Below are 20,749 nucleotides of genomic sequence, written 5' to 3' on the forward strand. Positions count from 1 at the left end.
TGCCAATTGGTTTTTTTTCAGGTGATAATGGGACTAATTCCCAAGTATGGTTGGACTCTAAAGCATCAATTTCAGCATTCATAGCTTTAATCCAAGCAGGATGCTGGCAAGCTTGATGATAGGAAGTAGGTTCTTGCATTGTTGAGACATTAGCTAAGAAATTGATATATGTGTGTGATAGACAAGGAGGATCAATGAAATGATAAGTTGGAGGTGTATATATTGAAGAAAAATGAGATTTATCAACAGATGAGAGTTGTTGTGAATTATGACAGTGCAGCACATAATCATTCATCCATTTTGATGGCAGTTTAGAGTTAGGACTTTGCCTAGGTGGAGAATGAGCAATTAGAATAGGTGAAATGTTACTAGACCATGAATGCATGTCTACATGATCAGGAGACAAATTTTCAGGCAACAATGCATCAGTAATAGGTTCAGCATGCATGTATCAACTCTAGGTGATGAATGAGTTTCTAACTCAACAGAAGGTATAGAATCAGAAATGTCAAAATCAGATGTGGATTATGGTTGAGATGTGGCAGGTAAATGATTGGTATATGTAAGAAACAAATCTTCAAGATTAGAAGGAATTAATGGCACACATGAAGAATTGTTGGCAGTAGAGTCAGTAGAGAAAGGAAACAAATGTGCAAGAAAAACCATATCTCGAGAAACAAAAATTGTTTTAGAAGACAAATCATAAAGCTTAAAAGCTTTCTGACCTTGACTGTAACCAATGAAACAACATCGATTAGCTCTTGGTGCGAATTTATCTTTATGTGGCAGTATATTGGTTGCATAACAAAGGCAACCAAAAACCTTAAAAGAATCATAGTTAGGAATTTGGTTATACAGTAATTCATATGGGGATTTCCACTGAAGGACCGAGGTTGGTAACCTATTAATGATGTGAGTTGCCATAAAAATGGCATGATCCCAAAACATAATAGGCATATTAGCTTGAAAAATCAAGGCTCTAGCAACTTGAAATAGATGCCTAATGTATGAAATAGTTACTGACAACTAGAATTAAGAAATTTAGTTCCATTGTCTGTTCTAATGCTTTTAACTTTAGCATCAAACTGGGTATCTACAAGATGAAAGAAATTTTGTAAAGTAGTGAATGTTTGTGTTTTGTGGGAAAGAAGGTATGTCCATACTGCCCTACTATGATCATCAACAATGGTCAGCACATAATGTGCTCCTGTAATAGATCTTACTTTATAAGGACCCCATAGATCCAAATGAAGTAAATCAAAATGTTTAAGAGATGTAGTTCAACTTATAGGAAAAGGTAACTTGGACTGTTTTGCTTGGTGACACACATCACAATCTGAAAAAGATGCATCAGCAGATTTGTCAATAAACTATAAATGATGCAATGCATTCAAAGAGCTGTGACCAAGTCTCTTATGCCAAAGAAATAATGAGCAATGATCCACTTTATTAGTAGAAAAAGAAGTATTATAAGCAGGAGGTAAACACTTAGCTGATATAGCTTGTGTTTTTGTCTTATTACATATAGAAGAATTCCTAAAATGGAGACTGTTTTTGTCCAGAATGTATAAATTCCCAACAAGTTTCCCAACTGCTAATATTTCTTCATTTTGTAGGTCCTGCAAAACAAAATGTTTTGGGTAAAAAGTAAACTTAAGATTTGCATTAACAGTGAGTTTGGGTACTAAAAGTAAATTAAATTTGAAAGATGGAACATGCAAAGTATCATGAAGGGTTAGTTTAGAACTTAATAGGATATTTTTAATATGGTTCACAAACTTTATGGTTCCATATGGTAAATAGACAAGTGTAGGCTTGGTTATAGGTTTGGGTGAGTTCATAAGTTTCAAATCAACACACATATGGTTTGAAGCACTTGTATCAACAATCCATGTTCCTACTTCTAAGCAATCAATGACTTGTAAGCTATAATTCATACCTACAAGGTCCCCTAGATGAGCAAAGTTCACCTGATTATTTTCCTGCTGCATTTTCCCTTTCATCAGCTTCATAACCTCCTGTTGTATAATATCAGTGAGAGATTGTCCCTGCAAGCCTTTCTTTTCTTCTTCACCAATGTCCTCAAAATTTAGAGGAGAATCCATCATTTGTGCTACCATTGCTCTACCCCCAGTATTGGCTTTACCTTGCTGACCTTTCAGATCTTTATACCATTCTGGATAACCTATGATTTTGAAGCAAAACTCTCTTGTGTGTCCATTTTGGTTACAAAAATCAAAGTGTTTATCAACATTCATCTTCCTATTTTCTTGTTTATTCTTATTTCCCCCATTATAGTTACTGCCACTACTCCCATATTTCTTTGTTGAATTATTTCCTTGAGTCATCTATGCCTTAGCAAACACAGCAGAAATGCTACTTGAATCTGAAAAATTGATATGAACCTCCCTTTGTTTTTCAGCTTTCAAAGCCATAGAATAAGCTTTATTAACAGCAGGTAAAAGTTCAAGTACTAAAATTTGGCTCCTTAACTGATCATAGGAATCATTAAGCCCCATCAAGAATTGCATCAAACGATTCAGTGAATTAATATCATTCATCTTCTTTCCTGATCCACAACTGCATTCAGGAACTAGTAAAATGCAGTTCAACTCATCCCAAAGTTTTTTTCAATTTAGTATAATACTTCGAAATTGTCTCATTTCCCTATAAAACTGAAGCAATTTCCCTATGAATTTGATAAATCAGAGGTCCATTGCTTTCACCATAGTGTTCCTCAAGTTCATTCCATAGTTCTTCAGCTGTAAATGCATAAAAAAAAAGCACCTACTATGTCACTCGAAACAGAGTTCAATAACCATGACCTAATCATGCAATCAACCCTTGACCAAAATTCAAAATTATCTAAATCTTGTTCGGGCCTAGGAATTTTTCCATTAATAAACCCTAACTTCTGTTTTGCACCTAATGCAATTAAAACTGATCTACTCCATGCTGGATATTTTTCGTTACCTGTAAGTAGAAAATTCACCAATTACATGCCTGGATGGTCCGAATTTTGCAGCATCGTGGAATTCTTTCCATCATTCGACTCCATTTCTTTCAAAACAGAATTTTCGTTAGAATTTGCTGGTGATTCTCCAGCTTCAGTATTACTTGACTCAATCACCATGTCAAGTAATAACCAATCAGTAAAAAAAAAAAAAAAAAAAAAAATTTCAAAAGAAACCAGAATTTTTTTCCTGCTCTGATACCATGAACAAACAAAGAAAAGAAAGATATTTTTGAATAATGCTCACACTTTTCATTCATTAACAGATAGTTTTATATACAAATCTGTTAAGCTCTCTAATTACTGACTAACTATAAGTAACTAACCAGCTAATTAAAACTAACTCTTAACAACTTAACAAATAAGCTAAAATAAGTTTGATATTGCATTACATAAATAACTCTTCCAGACTTAATTCCTACACAATGGAATATCTCAAGAATACAGATTAGTCTCTCATTAATGCTTAAATGTAAGAGGGAGCAATATCAGGAGCAAAGGCAGAAATTCTCACTCGGTTATATACACATATATACAAATACACTTTTCCTTTAGCAAAACTTTTTGCTCATGAGTCAACCGATAGCATTGATTCTAATTGTTTAGTATAGCAAAAGATTTTCATATATCATGATATCGTCAAAAATATGAAGTATTAAACAAAAATCAGGATGCTATTGGTTTCTACTTATTCATCTACTTAAACATGAGAGCAGAGAAAAATAACCATGTAAATTTGAACTCATTTAGTCACAAGCTTGTAAAACTAAGTAAATCAATTACCTTGTGAGCTTCATAATCCCCTAGTTCCACTGTTCGAAAAAAATCAAGATCGTTATTAGTTGAAAAACAAAGCAAAAATCAAACTTTCGGAAGACAAAATAGGTCAAATACAGACCATTGCAAAGGAGAGGCTCGACTTCAGCTTTTCCAGAGGCACTGTAGACAGGAGAAAGGAAATATGATTTACCAAAAGTTTCAGAATCTAAAGAACCCAGGAATACATGTAGAACAACTAGGCTCCTAGCCAAAACAATAGAATAAAAATATATGTGTGTGTGTGTGTGTGTGATAGGAGTACCTGTAACATGCATTGCCACTTATTTAACTGATAAAATGATTTTCCTTGACCATATCGGATTTTGATGATCAGAAACTCATTCTATAAATGAACATATTACTTTTTTAGGTACTTTACATTATTTTTATGTGAACCTAATATTGTGTTGTTTCAGTTATCTTGGGATTATCATCTTATCTGGTCTCTTGTATGATTTAGATTACTACATTTTGTTTTATAGCACCTGCACTTTTCGATGGATCAGCTTCTGAAATCATTTAGGTCTGAAAGTGTTGTTTCATCCACTATGATGAAATTAACATTCAACGACAATAATTTCTTTTCTAAAATAAGTTACTAGGAAAATTTAACTCAATAAAATAATTACCCATTTGATAATTATAATTTTGATATGATAGTTAAATTTCTTAATAAAAATTTAAATATTTATTTAAAACAATTTTGATGATTATAAAAATATGTTATAATAAAAATAAAAAAGTCATCTCAACATGTGCTCTAAAAAAAATTTAGCATATCAACGCATCAGAAATTGATATTTTTTTCCTTTTATCATAAAATGCATCAATAAGCAGATTTTATTAGTTTTCACGTGTGCCCTTAAGATACTAAGCATGCACATTAAGATAACCCTAAAAAAAAAATGTCTTTTTGGTCTTTTTGCAGACAGCACTTTTGAAATGATTACCTTCATCTTTTAGTAGCAGATTTTTTCCATAACACAACTAGAAATGATTATTCCAGAAATACAGGAATCAAAAAGTGGCTCTTTTAACTTTCAATTCTTTTCTAAATCACGTAATATAGCCAAAAAGCATGGTCTACTAACCATTTCTACAATCCATGAGGTCAGATCAGAATTACTCTTTATCAAAGGCTCATCACCTAATTTTATTTTATTTAATCAAAAACTTCTTGAAATTTTTCTCCCAGTAAATTCTATTCAACTAATAATTGGTTCAGCTCCAATGAAAACCATGGTAAATGAACCGTACGTGCATTTTAAATATACCTCTCAAAATTATATCAAAGACATCTCACCCACAAGATGCACACATATATTAGGTAAAATGACCACATGAAGGTAATTTAAGGATATCCCAGAATCAGTAAGACTTCAACGGCAAAGGGAAAGAATCATACCGCAAGAGAACACTCGCCGCTTCTTGAGATTCCGCAACTCGGCGATTATACCCAGGATTGGTAGTCAGATTACATCTCAAGCCCGAAAATGCCAATGATATTTTGTAGCGATCGAGTAAATCAGTTTTGTGGCTGTTGTGCGATTTTGATGGGTGTATAAGCTGGTATTCTTTAGTCTAAGCGTGGGAAAACAAGATTCATAAGAAACCAAAACACCAGTCTATGAAAGAATAAGAGAAAAATATAAAATCAAATCAAAGTGGAGGCCAGTTTGATACATCTGAAATTCATAACTTTAGACATAGATCAGCTGAAACAAAAACATCAACTTGTAATTATCATTAGAGAAAAATCTATTAAGAATGAATAAAGCTACTATAAAGAGAAGCATTGCACCACAGGAAATTATTGTGCTTTGAAATGCACACAAGAGATTAGGTCAAATTTGCTGAATAACTTCTACAACATGTAACGGAACAAGGACAAGACTGATCAAAGAAGTATGAGATCTCTTGCATTTGAGTAAGTCTTTTAGATGTTTATGAGTTTCTACCATGTATTCAATATTATGGACAACCACTTCAATATGAGATCTCTTGCATTTGAGAGTCTTTCAGATATCTTATGAGTTTCTACCATGTACTCAATATTATGGACACACAATTCCTTACAAAGAAAGCAATAGATAAAATTTATTTAGAGTATTGGTTCGGATCTCCAATCAAATTACTTTTAGTTCATGCATGTTAGACAACCATAGCCAAAAGTTACCTTGTAGTTCATGCATGTTAGACAACCATAGCTTGAAAGCAATACAGCTGACTGATCAACTATGCCATGCCTTAGACCCAAATATTCATTTTCAATTAACCTAAATCAGCAGGAAAGTAACAGTTAAAAAGGAATAATGCTCTAAGGAATAGGCAGCACAAATAAATTGGCAGCAATATCAACCGCTTGAGGTATTGAGCTCCACATGATCATTAATTGAACAGAAATTTACAAATTATTTGGTCATATAAAACAGGCCAATTATTCCAGTACTTCAAGAAATGCGTATCAAGTTATGGTCATTAAGGATGCCTAAAACTTTATATATGTCATCAAAAGTTCTCCTGTATCATGGGCATAAACCTCTTTCATTATTATAAAAAAAAAATTATAGGGTAAAATTCATTAATTTTTCCATTATAATTGACCTAATTACGAGTATACATTCCATATTTATAAAATTGGCAGAAACACTTTATACAGAAACTAAAAGACTGGATTTTAGTATCTATTTTAGAAACAGATTTATCCTAGCAGCATAGGTATTTGAGTTGCTACTACTTGTTATGTTAAATGTGGTAATTATAATCACTATTTCATATTTTGGAATAATTTAGTTACTTATCCTTAAATTTTTTTAAGACTTGGTCTTATTTGTGATTTACTTTCAGCCAGACTTGATGGATGATTTTCGTATGCAATTTTAAATCCTCTCATATTCTCTGCTTGCCTTTCCTTTCTGCACCTACTTGTTCCACATCACTTCCACCATGTACTTATTGTATGACAACATGATGTTTGATTGATATTGACCATCGAAATAACAAAAAATACCCTTAGATATCCAATAACCTACAACTCCAAAGCCAAACTATGTTCCTTGACAAAAATAAAGCTAAAGTAAAGATAAAGCTAAAGTAAATGCAGTCTATGTGAAGGTTTACATAGTAAAACAATACTGGTGCAAGACCGAACACTGTTTGCATTCACACTGTTTTCAGATCAGTTTCTCGTGCTTTTGCTCTTATTTTTAAGATATTCCTCTCAAAATCACTTTAGTTGAGCTGTTACAAGAAGATTGGATGGTTCTTGTTTTCTATATGACACAATAGCCTTCTACGTACTTATTTTGAATCTTGCATTCTCTATATTTTATTTCAATAAAATAACAACTTCAGTGTCTCTTTGGCATGAACTTGAAAAAAAAAAAAAAAAGACTTATAGTTCAACCTAGACATGCTGTGCTTTAAATCACAAATAACAAATTAAATAAATAGATTCAAGTTTTAAAGTAACCTACCGATCAAATTCTATGTTATCAACAGCAGATACTTTCATATAATTTGCACTTTCCAAAGCCAACAGGTAAGCAACTCCTACCTGTAAAATGCTAACTAAAGTTACAAATGCCAAATACATCAACACTCCTCAATAATGTACACAATACTCCAAAAGGATTAAGCCATGACAACAAACGTTGCTCGGCTCCAGTTGCTCAGATTGTTATTTACTTGGAGCATATTTTTTACACAATACAGAACTGTACCTTGCGACCTGTACTAAAAGCTTTTAGACAAGCCTTTGGGAGCATTTCTAGTTCAAGGTTGGGATTAGATTGGTTAAAATATGTAATCAGTAACACTGCAGGTCAGTAAATTGACCCAAGGAAAGTGCATTCTCTTGGACAAATTAATTATTACATATACTTTATTTCTATCAAATTTTTAATGAACTAATTAATAAAAAATGAATTATTTAATATTTTATTTTATAAATAAAATAATAACAAAAATGTGAGAATTATTTAGAAATTGGATTACTTTATTAAATTTCTTTCAACTAGATTCCAATAATTCGATATTTATTATTTTTTCATCATAAAAAAAATTCAAAATTAACCTAAACTAATATGAAATTTAGTTATGTATTATTTAAATATGTTTTATAATTAAAAGAATAACTGTCAACAATTAATGATAAAAATATGCTTTTACTAGTTCCTAATCATAAACAAAATATTCATACAAATTCTGATAGCGTGAATTTATTTATTTATTTTAAATTATTTTCCATTAGATTATTTGTGAAATTTGAGCTTATTCATTACAAAAAATTATGTCTATTTCATCATTGTACCAAACATAGATAGTAGAGTACTATAAATACAGGCCAATCTAGTACTAAAGAAATAGCCCAATCCAATACCACATGCCAAGTTTACCCTTACTTGTATTAACTGTCTTGCTCTCGTTTCCTATTTTCACATAACTTAAAGACCAATTCCCTAAATCTTTCAAGTTTAGAGCTAACTAAAAATGGTATAAATCCAGGTTTAACAAGAGATCCCATTTTCGACACACCATTTAAATAATAATAATAATAACAATAAGTGGTTGAGCTTAATTATGTTATTGATAAATTTTATGAAGATTGTTCTTCTACTTCAGAATTTGCACCACTATCTAGTGAATTTTATTTCCTCTTATTTCTTTTTCAGTAAGGAAGTTCACTGCTTGTACATTTCTTTCCATTGATTATTTACTGCAGATTATGCATCCTCAGCAGCCAATATGTTAGAAAAGCAGCAGCAAGAAGAAAAGCCAAACTTACAGCAGCTGAAGAGCTAAGTCCAGAACCGTCAAGATTCTCAGACCCACAGATGTATCCTATAATGCCCTGCAATGGTTACAACAGATCAAAAACAAAAAGACTCTAAAAATGTGCAGCTTCACTAGAGACGACAATGGAGCATCAGAAAAGCCGCATGTCATTATTTTAGTAGTGCTGATGGAAATTGAGAAGCGGGCAATTATGACATCACACAAATAAAGGATGCAATATGTCATGAAACAATTAAAAAATTGGCCAAAATTTCTGCAAGTCATTCTCCAGGAGTATTCTTTTGAAGAGAGGTGCTCTTTGGAACTAGTTAATCCAAATGACATAAAACATAAAATTAGTATAGTTGCATCACAACAGAATGATATCCAAATGAGCCACATTAGAAAAATAAAACTTAACGACTTTAGTAAACCTAGCAGTTCATCAATAAGTGTAGATAACACCGGAATCTATTTACAAAGCTTCAGATAAATACTTGAAACAAAACAGAAGACTTACCTCTCAAAAGTACTTCTCAAATAAGAATATAGCAATGATCATAATCTAGAAGGCTAATTTCATCTAAACCAGTAAGCACGTTGTTGCTCAGTACCATAGATGTCCGGCACCAGAACTCATCATTTTCTTCATTGGAATGTGATAGGAACCCACTTCCAAATTGATAAGAATTAAGCTGGATAGTGGGCCTTTAATAGGAATTGGGTTGGGTAACGGTTATTTTGTGGGCTTAAGTAGAACCCTCCTTGAAAAACCGGCTTGTCAAAGGAGGGTGCTTAAGCCCTTATAAACCACATGTCCACCCATTTTCCTTTTTAATGTGGGATCCTAACATAATGGTTTCAAAGGAAAAAACAGGCTTATCTTAGACAAAGATTTTGGTTTTTCCCTTTCTTGACCCTATATGATAAACAATAACCAAATAAATTTTTACCTGGGCCAGATACTTCCCCCTACTCTATAGTGCATAAACAGCCTCTCATTTCCCCAGCAACTGGCTCCTCGTAGTTTGGCAGAATCACTTGCATGGATTGGATCATTTTCCTTTACAGTATTTCTTGGTTGTTGAATTTCATCAACTCTGTCAAGACCCAAATACAAAACATAACAATTCAATATGAAGTTTACCACAGTTGGCCTGGCGGTTTTTGTATAGATTGAGTCTCAGCTATATTGTACAGCTAGTCTCTTTAAGAGTCTGTTGTGGACACCTGGTCCACTGCTGTAACTCATTTTTAACATCAATACATATATATGTTTCCTACCAAAACAATATGAAGTTTACCGTAGAGTGTAGCATAATCCATGCAAATGCACAGACGAAAATGAAAGTAAGCATTTATTGCGAAGGAAGTAATCATATTCACAGTGAATAAAAACAGTCCACAGGTATAAGGTGGACTGGTGGGAGTAATATCATATAAGACAATTAACTCACTAAGAATAATATCCAGGCAGATATATAACTAAGGCCAGTTAATTGTTACTTTGCCTCAGCCACGTAATCCAAACAGTTAAAAAGAAAAGGAACAAAAAAATAAAAGGCTTAACAAGTGCATTACTTCTACAACATAAAACAATTAAATAAAAATTAAAAGAAACAAACGCCTGTCCAACAACATTCTACAATATTGCTTTAATTAACAATTTCACAATTAATCTATCACTTTTGCATTTTTAAGATCCAAGAATGTGTTTAAAATTATGCTTTCAAATACACCAGGCCAACAGGAACAAGGCACAGCAGACCACAGCATAAAATCGTAGAACCCAAGCACAACACAACATGATTATTGTAGCAACACGGCCCAAACATGAAATACTAATGGGTTAGTGTCAGGTCAAGAGTGGATAACTAAATGCAAGTGGGTAGTCATAGTCAGTCCTAGCAGACACCATGACTCCTAACCTTCTCACCCCTTGAATCTATGCCACCACAAGACCACTAATAGGCCAAACACATAGTTAGAGTTTGGCCAAGCAGTACTTTGTGCCACCAATTTACCCACTGGCTTTTCAGGATGCCAATACTAAGGAGTTCCTATGGCGCCAATCTAACATTATATACCATCACCAACACCATCCAGCGCCTGACAGGAGCACACACACCTTCAAATGTGCTCGGCAATTTGAACTCTCTCCAAAATATTTTATGTTGCTTTGCTCTTATATATATATATAGATAACAAAAAGATGAGCAAAAATTTCATGAAGAAACAATTAACAATAGCCCAAGTGTCCACTACACCAATATTACGGTCTACGGATTCACAACGACCAACATGAATTTGGGTAAACTGGCATCTAAAAAAAAAAAAAACTGTAGCCTGAACAGCTCCAGAAACACAACTATAGTCAAGCCACAACCCCTAGCCAATTTAAAAGAATAATGAAAAAAGAAGCGTATTCAAAGACTTTTGAGATCATAAGTTCCTCAAACTATTACAGCACAAAAGTCTCCCACAAACGATCTAGCTCACAAAACTCCAAATGTCTGTATATGTTACTTTCTCTATTTCTTCTTAATCTCAACAGTACATCCTAACTCAAATATATACACACACTAATATAATTATAAGTATACCCTTTACCCTTTACACTTTATATATAAACATGGTTTCTAACACTCCCCCTCAAGCTGGAGCATATATATCTATCATGCCCAGCTTGTTACAAATATAGGTTACCCTTTTACTAACTAGAGACTTCGTGAAGATGTCAGCTAGTTGTTCCCCTGTTCTAACATGATTAGTAGCAATTAACTTTTGTTCAAGTTTCTCTCGTACAAAGTGACAATCCACTTCTATATGTTTAGTCCTCTCGTGAAAGACTGGATTGTTGCGATTGTAGTCGCTGCTGGTTGTGCACACCACAAGTCCATAGTCTGGGTCACCAAACCAATTTCTCTAAGCAGGTGTCTTGTCCATATGAGCTCACACGTAACTTGTGCCATAGCCCGATACTCAGACTCTGCGCTTGACCTAGCTAAAATGGTTGCTTCTTATTTTCCAAGAAATAAGATTCCTCCAACAAAAACACAAAACCCAGTCACAGACCGTCTATCCACCAGGATCCTGCCCAATCAGCATCTGAAAACCCTTCTACTTATTAGCCATGGTCACTGTAAAGAATCCCAGTCCAGGAGCTCCTTTTAGATATTTCAAGATAGGAGGACCGCATCCAATGTGATGTCCTAGGAGAAGACAAAAACTGACTAACCACACTCACTGAAAACGCAATATCTGGACGGGTTACTGTAAGGTAGTTTAACTTTCCGACAATCCGTCTGTACCTCTCTGGATCACCAAACATCTCTTATCCTCAGCATTCACATCACATTAGGAACCATAGGAGTGTCACAAGGCTTAGCCTCACTTAGACCATTTAGTAAACAATCTAACACATACTTGCGTTGAGAGAGAAAAATCCCTTTTTTACTCCGAGAAACCTCAACTCCGAGAAAATACCTTAAAGTACCCAAGTCTTTTGTGTGAAATTGGAAGCCAAAATAGTTTCAAACTCTGAATGCCAACATCATCACTGCCAGTGTTACAATGTCATCAACATAAACAACCAAAAGAATAATGCCAGAACTCGATTGTTATAAAAGACAGAGTGATATAAGACTCCTATGTAAACCAGACTGAGTCACCACTTCGCTAAACCTCCCAACCACGCCGGGAGATTGCTTAAGCCATATAAAAGTTTCCTCAGTTGCATACCTTTCCTGACTCCCCCTGAGCAACAAACCCGAGGTGCTCCAGTAAACCTCTTCAATAAGTCACCATGTAGAAAGACATTTTTTACATCAAGTTGGTGAAGAGGCCAACGATTTGAAGCTGCAAGAGAATGAATCGTCGGACAGAGGTCATTTTAGCCACTGGGGAGAATGTCTCAGAATAACTAAACCATACGTCTGGGCATAACCTTTAGTAAACAAACGAGCTTTCAACCGAGTACAGTTCCATCGGTATTAGCCTTCACTGTGAAAACCCATTTGCACCCAATAGCTTTTTATTTTCAGGCAACCCGATTAGAACCCAGTGATCATTATGTTTAGAGCCAACATATTCTTTTCCATAGCCCGTCCCACCCATATGAGCAATGCTTCAGACAACGAATTGGGAAGACACAGAGTTCAGAGGCAAAAAGACTTGGAAGATAGACAGAGAGTGATAGGAAAAAATGAGGAGTAGGATAGGTACAGACGCTTAACTTTACGAAGAGCAGGGAAGATCCGGATCATGGTCAGAGGATGGCGGAACCGGATCAGAGGACGAGGCAGTCGATAGGGGCAGTGGATCCGATGTTGCTGCAGGAGTCTCATGGTGCTGGTGAACTCTGCGAGAGTATACCTGGGGGATAGGAGGACGAATGGTAGAGGACTATGAGGGTAATGTGGAAAAAGAAGATCAGGGGGTGCTTCAAGAGAAGTAGATGAAGTGGAGGACTCAAAATATGGAGTGGTTTAAAAAAGGAGAACATCAGGGAGATGAGATACTTACACTAGGACAGAGGAGAAAAAAACACGATAACCCTTCTGATAGGGAAAACCACGAATATGCACTTGAGGGACCTAGGTTCAAATTGGATGCATGAGGTCTAACATCTGAACAAAGCACGTGCATCCAAACACTTTGGAGGAAGAGAGAATAAAGGCTGTGATGGAAAAAGGATGGAGAACGGGATTTGACCGCCCAAAACAGAAGAAGGCATGCGATTGATCAAGTGACAGCTGTAGAGATAGCATCTGCCCAAAATGCTGTAGAGACTTTCATGTGAAAAAGGAGAGTCGAGCAACTTCTAAAAATGACGATTTTTGCGTTCAGCAACTCCATTTTGCTGAGGTGTTAAACACATGATGACTGATGAATATACCTCTAGCAGACAAAAAGGAAGAGAAAGGAGCAGAAAAGTATTCTTTGGCATTATCAATTCGGAGAATTTTAATAGTTGAAGTAAATTGATTTTGTATTTCTGCATAAAAGGTACAAAAAATGGAGAATATTTCAGAAGATTTTCATAAAATACAACCAAGTTACACGTGAAAAATCGTCCACAAAAATAACAAAATATCGATATCCAGACTTTGACAACACAGGGCAAGGACCCCAAACATCAGAGTGTATAACATCAAAAGGGGCTGTGGCCTTTTGTTTATCTAGGGCTATAGGACACTCATGGTGTTCCAAACTGACACGCCTCACACTCAAGGTGTGACATGACCCGACATTAGGATACAGCCTTTTCAAAATGGGAAGGGGAGGATAACCAAGGCAACCATGCAGTACGGATAGAGATGAATCACTGGTACACGCAATAGGTTGAGAGACAGGAGTGGAGACAATCATCGAGGATAAAGGCCACCTGATACACGACCCTACCAATAATCTGCCTCGTCCCAGATCCTGAAATATACAATGAGTAGGAAAAAAGTAAACACCACATTGAATGCGTTAGTAATTTGACTAACTGATAAAAGATTAAAGGGAAATGGGGAAGACACAAGACAGAGGAAAGAGACAGAGATTGGTTGAGATGGGCGGTACCACATCCAATGGTAGGTGCAGTAGACCCATTAGCTAAAGTGACCGAAGACAAATTAGGAGAAGGTGAAAATGAGGAGAGAATACTGTATCGCCTGTATATGGTGGGTAGCACAGAATCAATAACCCAGTTACTACTAGAAGTGGACAAGCAGACTGTAGGATTACCTAACTGGGTTAAAGTAGTGGTGGTCGATGGGATGGATTACGGGAGCAAGCATTCTGAGTAAGACGAGCATATTCTGCTGCGGAGATAGTAATCTGTGATGGGGTGGGTAAAGACCATCTTGAGTTACAACATGAGCAAACTTCTGAGGGTCTTGCAAAGTCAGGGGCTTGCCATGAAGCTTCCAACAATTTTTCTTGACATGACCCTCAGCACCACAGTGAAAGCAAGTACGAGGGCCAGTACCCGATTGTTCCTAGGATCATGGCTTGTCCCTTGTTACCTTTGTTATCACTAGACTTCATACTAGCTAAGGCCGCATGATCAACATTAGGATCCTTGAAGGTTTCCTTGTCCTTAGACAATCCTCGATCTCCCCTTACTAACTCTAAGAAGGCGAGCAAAGACATCCGTAAGAGAGGGAAGTGTCTACCGGTGAGAAGTTGTGTACGAGCGATCTCATATTCTGATCTCAACCAGCTAGAAAACATTGCAAACCACCTGTTCTTCTGTGCTTGCATCATTTTCACGTCAGTAGGAACAGGAAACATAGCCTTTTTCTTAAAGGCTTGTTTTATCTCTGTATATATTCGAGCAATGTCTTCTCTTGCACAGTTGCTCGATATATTTAATAACAATTCGTGGGCATGAGACAAGTCTTGTTTACCAGCATACAAGAACTCTAGATACTCCCATAACTCTTTGACTGTATCCAATGACCAATCACATCATCACGGACGAATCAAGAGTATTCTGAATCTGATTGAAGAGCTTATCATCTTCCATGAGCCATCTCTTTCGAGTTTTACTGTCATCCTCTGTTGCCTCAGGTGGACCTCGATTAAATGGTCTCCCATATCAATACTGGACACATATCGTCGGATTATTCGCTTCCATTGAATATAATTCTTCTCCCAATAATTCCGATCAGTAATTTTGGTGGAGGAAGTAACAATTTCAGTCACCCACTTTTACCGTCCGCAGCATATTGTCCAGCAAAGAAAACGAATCAACAGATTCACAACAACTCAAACCACCAATCAAGCACAACAACTCAAACTACCCAAGCAAGCACAACAACTAACCACCAGGATTCAGAACAACGTGGTATCACATTTTCAACTCCCAGCCAACACAAAGCATTCCCATTTTCACACAAACACAGCACCATATTTCGGACAGAGACCTGCAAAAAATTTTTTTTTTTTTTTTCTGCAACAAACCAAAAAATCAGAGGAGAACCTACACTCAGAATCGCACTCGCCGGAAAAAAACAAGAGACAATGAAGAGAGTAGGTCAGACGTCGCCGGAAAACAGAGGGAAGGGGTTTGACGTCGCCGGAAATCGCAAGAGAGGGGTCAGACTTCGCCGGAAATCGCAAAGAAGGGGTTAACGGCGCTGGAAAACGCAGGGAAGGCGTCAGACGTCGCCGGAAAGACCAGGGAAGAAGCCAGACGTTCTCTCCGGGAAAACTGAATCACGCAAATGGGAAGGGTCTGACGTCGCCGGAAAACACAAAGGAGGGGTCTGACGTCGCCGGAAAAACCAGGGAAGAAGCCAACGTCGCCGGAAAACTGAATCACGCAAATGGGTTTAGGGTTTACGCATTTCAGGCTCTAATACCATGTTACTTTCTCTATTTCTTCTTAATCTCAACAGTACATCCTAACTCAAATATATACACACACTAATATAATTACAAGTATACCCTTTACCCTTTACACTGTATATATAAACATGGTTTCTAACAGTATATATCCTCCCAGACTTATAGTCCAACCATAGATATCAGCGAATCTTGAATCTTCACAACTAGATGCGTACTAATTTCAGCAAAAAGAGAGAAGTTACCTATCAAGAATCAACCACTTTTACCATTGGTCACCTTCCACGCCACCAATATTCCCTCACACTTGCCCACTACTGGAAGGTGAACCCATTTTTTCAATCTGGATTTCAACACCTAACCTTTCAATCTGCTAATCTCTGAATTTCTAAGTTAATATTCCTTATGTTGGTAGTATAGTTGAATAAATCTCTTGCATTGATGTATTCAATTGATTATTGGAATGGTAGATTTAGTTTATCTATGACTGCTTTATTTTTCATACAAACCTATATGCATTATACCTATCCTTCCAATGGATATCACAAATCATGAAGTAGACGGATATCTGCAAGACCATGTTTACAAGAAGATACCCCAGACCATATTCACCAAATATTGAGTTCTTGAAACTACAATTTTAGAGCTTGACTTTCAACAATGCTTCCTGAGTCATAACAATATCCACCAAAAGAAGCTTTAAATATTTTTGTCTGTTTTCTATCTTGAAAAAATAAAATAAAATAAAATATGACAAAAGGATTATGCAAAACTAGTGGCCATACCTGAACCTAACATCTCCTTTAAACTGTCCTGAACATATTACAACCTACAACAATAAGTTTCAAATTCAGCACACAACAACATATGATGAATTACTCAATGCATAATATTACAAGAGGGACACACATTACAGCTTCCCAATTGTTACTCTTTATCATCTTCATATTTTCTGAAACGTTTTTAAAAGTCAAAAAATGTGTTTCTTTATTCTATTTAACAAAATTTTAAATATGTGCTTCCTCTTCCAACTAGAAACGTTCTGTATTATGAACCCAAAACAAAAAGTAGGGGCAAAGAGTGGGAGTAGAGGATGGGCATGCAGAGAAAAACAATGGTGCTGGAACTACTCATTAAATTTTAAAAGCGCAAGTTGGTGCAGTTGAATACCTTGTAGGCTCTCTAAGAATAGTGGTTCAAGAAGTGGGAGGCCTCTGCATGGGTATCTGTTACAAAAGAATCCAAGAAGCAAGAGTTATTGACATTCTAGACATTGGGATTACAGTCAATGAAATAACTGAGAATTGCGAGGCAAAATAAAAGCTTATTACTCTTATAATGACCATATTTGCTTAAATCAGCTATGTACACAAGGTGAGTCTCTGTAAAAGGCACAACAGTTCCTATCCATGACTAAGCTTATATTTCCTGGGGTAATAAGATCAAAAGATGAAAGCATATTCAAAGCTAATTTGAAAGTTTGACACACCGAAGCAAATGTGGATACAAAAGAGAATTGATAGGCAACCCATCGAATGATCATAGTGATATGTTTCTCCAAAAAACATCATTTTCTGCATCATTATAAATCATTGAATGGTTCAGAAACATCATTTTTCTTCCATGATAAGTGCACCCAGCTAATGCAAGCAATAATTAATTTCAAGCAGAAAATCTCTTGCAAGATGCAAGTGTATGGTTCTTTCAAAATTAATGTCAGGACGTCCTGTTTTGACGTTTTGAATATTATATATATATTTTGACATAAGTTTTAGATCATTGGATGTGCAATATAATGGATTACAGTAAAGATCATTAGACGAGCTCTTCACTCATTTCTCCAAATAGTAACATACTCGTAGATTAGTAAACATCTTGGGTTAACATTAGCAAAAATGGATTTTTCTTTCCAATTATATATTCCCCTCTTTAGTAAGGCATGCATATAAAATATGTGTTAAACAAAAGGGAAGTCCTGTTATGAATGCTTCAGAGCATATTATTGCAGGAAAATGGAGTATCCTACCTATTTATCCACATTACCTTACTTTTGAAACAAGAAAGGTGATCCTAAGAAGCCTTACTTGATCTAGTCATGAATAATAAATAAATTTTATATCTCAATAGAAAACTAATCTACTTATGAACATAAGCATTTCAGCATTTAAATGAAGTTGAAAATGCAATAAAAGAGTTACCAATGTGAAAGTTACAAAACGGCCTGTGTCTGACCAATCTGGCATCCCAGGAGCATGACCATGCCACTGAAGCCTCTCCGCTGTTGGGAAGTCATCTAAACCAAGTGACTCACATTCACTGAAAGATCACACATAAAAATGACTGGAGATGAAACCGAAATATACATATTACACGCACAAGCAAAATAACCATAATGAAGAAGTTAGCACTTAGCACTTACTGGCGGAACTTGGTCATAAGGCGTCAAAATCTGAAGAAGTCTGACGATGAGTCTTCCTTTTTATCCCACCAAAAATAGTTTATCTGCATCATGACTGACAATTAGTCACCAGAATCAACAACTGGGCTTAATAGAAGTGGCACACATCAGCAGGGTGTAGAAGATCACATAGTTATCGTGGCAATATTTATTGTTGTTTCCCCCTTTCGTGTGCCCATATTCATCACCCATATAAATCATTGGAACACCCTGGTGAAGTATCTCATTTCGAATAACTCCCACATAATTCAAAAGAAATTATTGTACAATAGATAATGAAGATTACATTTATGTAGTTTATCTATTAAGTTACTAACACTAAATAAAAAGAGCAAGTATCATAGTAGAATAGTTTACTAATATCTACCTGTCCACAGTTCCAGCTGTTATTATGAATCTCTCCATCATTGTTGTCTTCCCTGTTTGCCAAATTATGTTTGTGGTTATAGGACACCAAATCAGCCAAAGAAAAACCATCATGTGCACATATAAAGTTGACACTGTTCCATGATACAGACCTCAATTCAAATAACACTTCCAGCGATTTAAACACTCACAATTCAATGATCTCAATCACCAGAATTAAGTAGAATATAAGAGCTAAATTATATTGATAAAACTGAAGTAGAATATTCAAGGAACTAAAAAGCATAAGAATTATAGAAATGAAAATAAGCACCCATTAGCAGTTCGAGGAGCTAGCAACCTCCCAGACTATTCCTTTACAAAATAACCGAATGAATGAATCATGCAAATATTCTCTCATATAAGCACTTTTTGGCACTCCCCTAATATCATCTAACAACATGACACGTGTGCCTCTCCACTAACTAATTTTTGCTGGCTTTATCACCCCATGTGGACCTTCTCCCTTGCTTGGTGTACCATTTTGTGACGGGTGGTCTATCAATACCTTCTCCCTTCCTGGCTAAAGATCTGAATTTGTAGGGTTGTAATCGGAGAAAGACAAAGTCCCCTAGCTAAAAAGAAAGGTCTCTGCGATGGGCATCTGCTGCCTCTTTCATGTGGCCTTGAGCCACCAACAAATTTTCCTTGAGCTCACGCAGGATGGCATTCCTCTCCTCAACCTGCTTGTTGACGTCTTCCACCAAGGAGGGGCAGTCCATAAACTTCAAAAGCATAGGTGGATCCCTCCCATAAAGGGCTCGGAAAGGAGTCATCTTAGTAGAGTTGTGGTACGTAGTGTTATACCAAAATTCAGGTCATGGTAGCTATTTGTGCCACTGTCGAGGTTGAGAACTACAAAAACATCTGAAGTGTGTTTCAACACAACGGTTGACCACCTTGGTTTGGCCATCCGTCTAAGGATGATAGGCTGAACTGAATTTCAATGTAGTACCTATTGTTTTGAATAATTCTTGCCAAAAATGGCTCATGAACACCCTATCTCGGTTCAATACTATAGGTTTTGGGAACCCATGTAATTTTACTACTTCCTTCACAAAGACTTCCGCTACTTCCTTCGCATTATAAGGGTGGGAAAGGGGAATGAAATGGCTGTATTTCGTTAATCTATCAACCATTACAAAAAATGGTGTCAAAGCTCTTAGATCTAGGTAACCCCCCAATAAAATCCATGGTAAGATCCTCAAAAACTTGGTTAGGAATTGGTAATGGTTGCAGTAAGCCGACTGGTTTCAAGGCAGTGTATTTGTTGTTTTGACAAATAGTGCAAGCCCTAATAAAATTTTGGACATCCTTCTTAATACTCTCCCAAAAAGCAACACCTACCACTTTTTTGTATGTTCTAAAAAAACTCGGATGGTCCCCTCCATGGTTGGAATGAAACTCTTCTAATAGTTTGGGAATAAAGTTGGAGGTTTTAGGAAGCACTAACCTTTTTTTGTACAGTAGACAGCCTCTACGGAGTTGATAATGTGGCCTGCTACTTGAGTCTAATAACAAATCCTGAATGATGATGCATAACCTGGGGTCATTGTGGGCTTCCTCGGCTAGAGCCTCAAAATCAGTAAATTGTACCAGGGTGACAGCGTTGAAATCAACTTCCTCTTCTCTACGGGACAAGGCATTTGCCACTTTATTTTTGTGGCCAGGACAGTAACATATCTCAAAGGTGAACCCCATAAGCTTAGAGATCCATTTTTGCTGCTCTGGAGTCTTCATACACTGATCAAGTAAGAACTGAAGGCTCTTTTGGTCTGTCTTAATGATAAATTTCCTGCCCAACAGATAGTGACTCCATTTTTGGACCGCAAAGACGATGGCCATGAGCTCCCTCTCATATACTGACTTTTGCTTGGAATGTGGGGAGAAAGCTTTGCTTAGAAACACAATTGGCCGATCTTGCTGAACCAGCACCGCCC

At 36.1% G+C, this 20,749-nt stretch overlaps 1 pseudogene; it reads right to left on the reverse strand.

Moving 5' to 3' along the window:
• Positions 1 to 1,370: 1,370 nt before the first annotated feature.
• On the reverse strand, positions 1,371 to 20,654 carry LOC116111550 (annotated as a pseudogene).
• Between the last annotated feature and the right edge of the window lie 95 nt (positions 20,655 to 20,749).

Source organism: Pistacia vera, unplaced genomic scaffold (genome assembly GCF_008641045.1).
Source record: "Pistacia vera cultivar Batoury unplaced genomic scaffold, PisVer_v2 Contig644, whole genome shotgun sequence".
Lineage (NCBI taxonomy): Eukaryota > Viridiplantae > Streptophyta > Magnoliopsida > Sapindales > Anacardiaceae > Pistacia > Pistacia vera.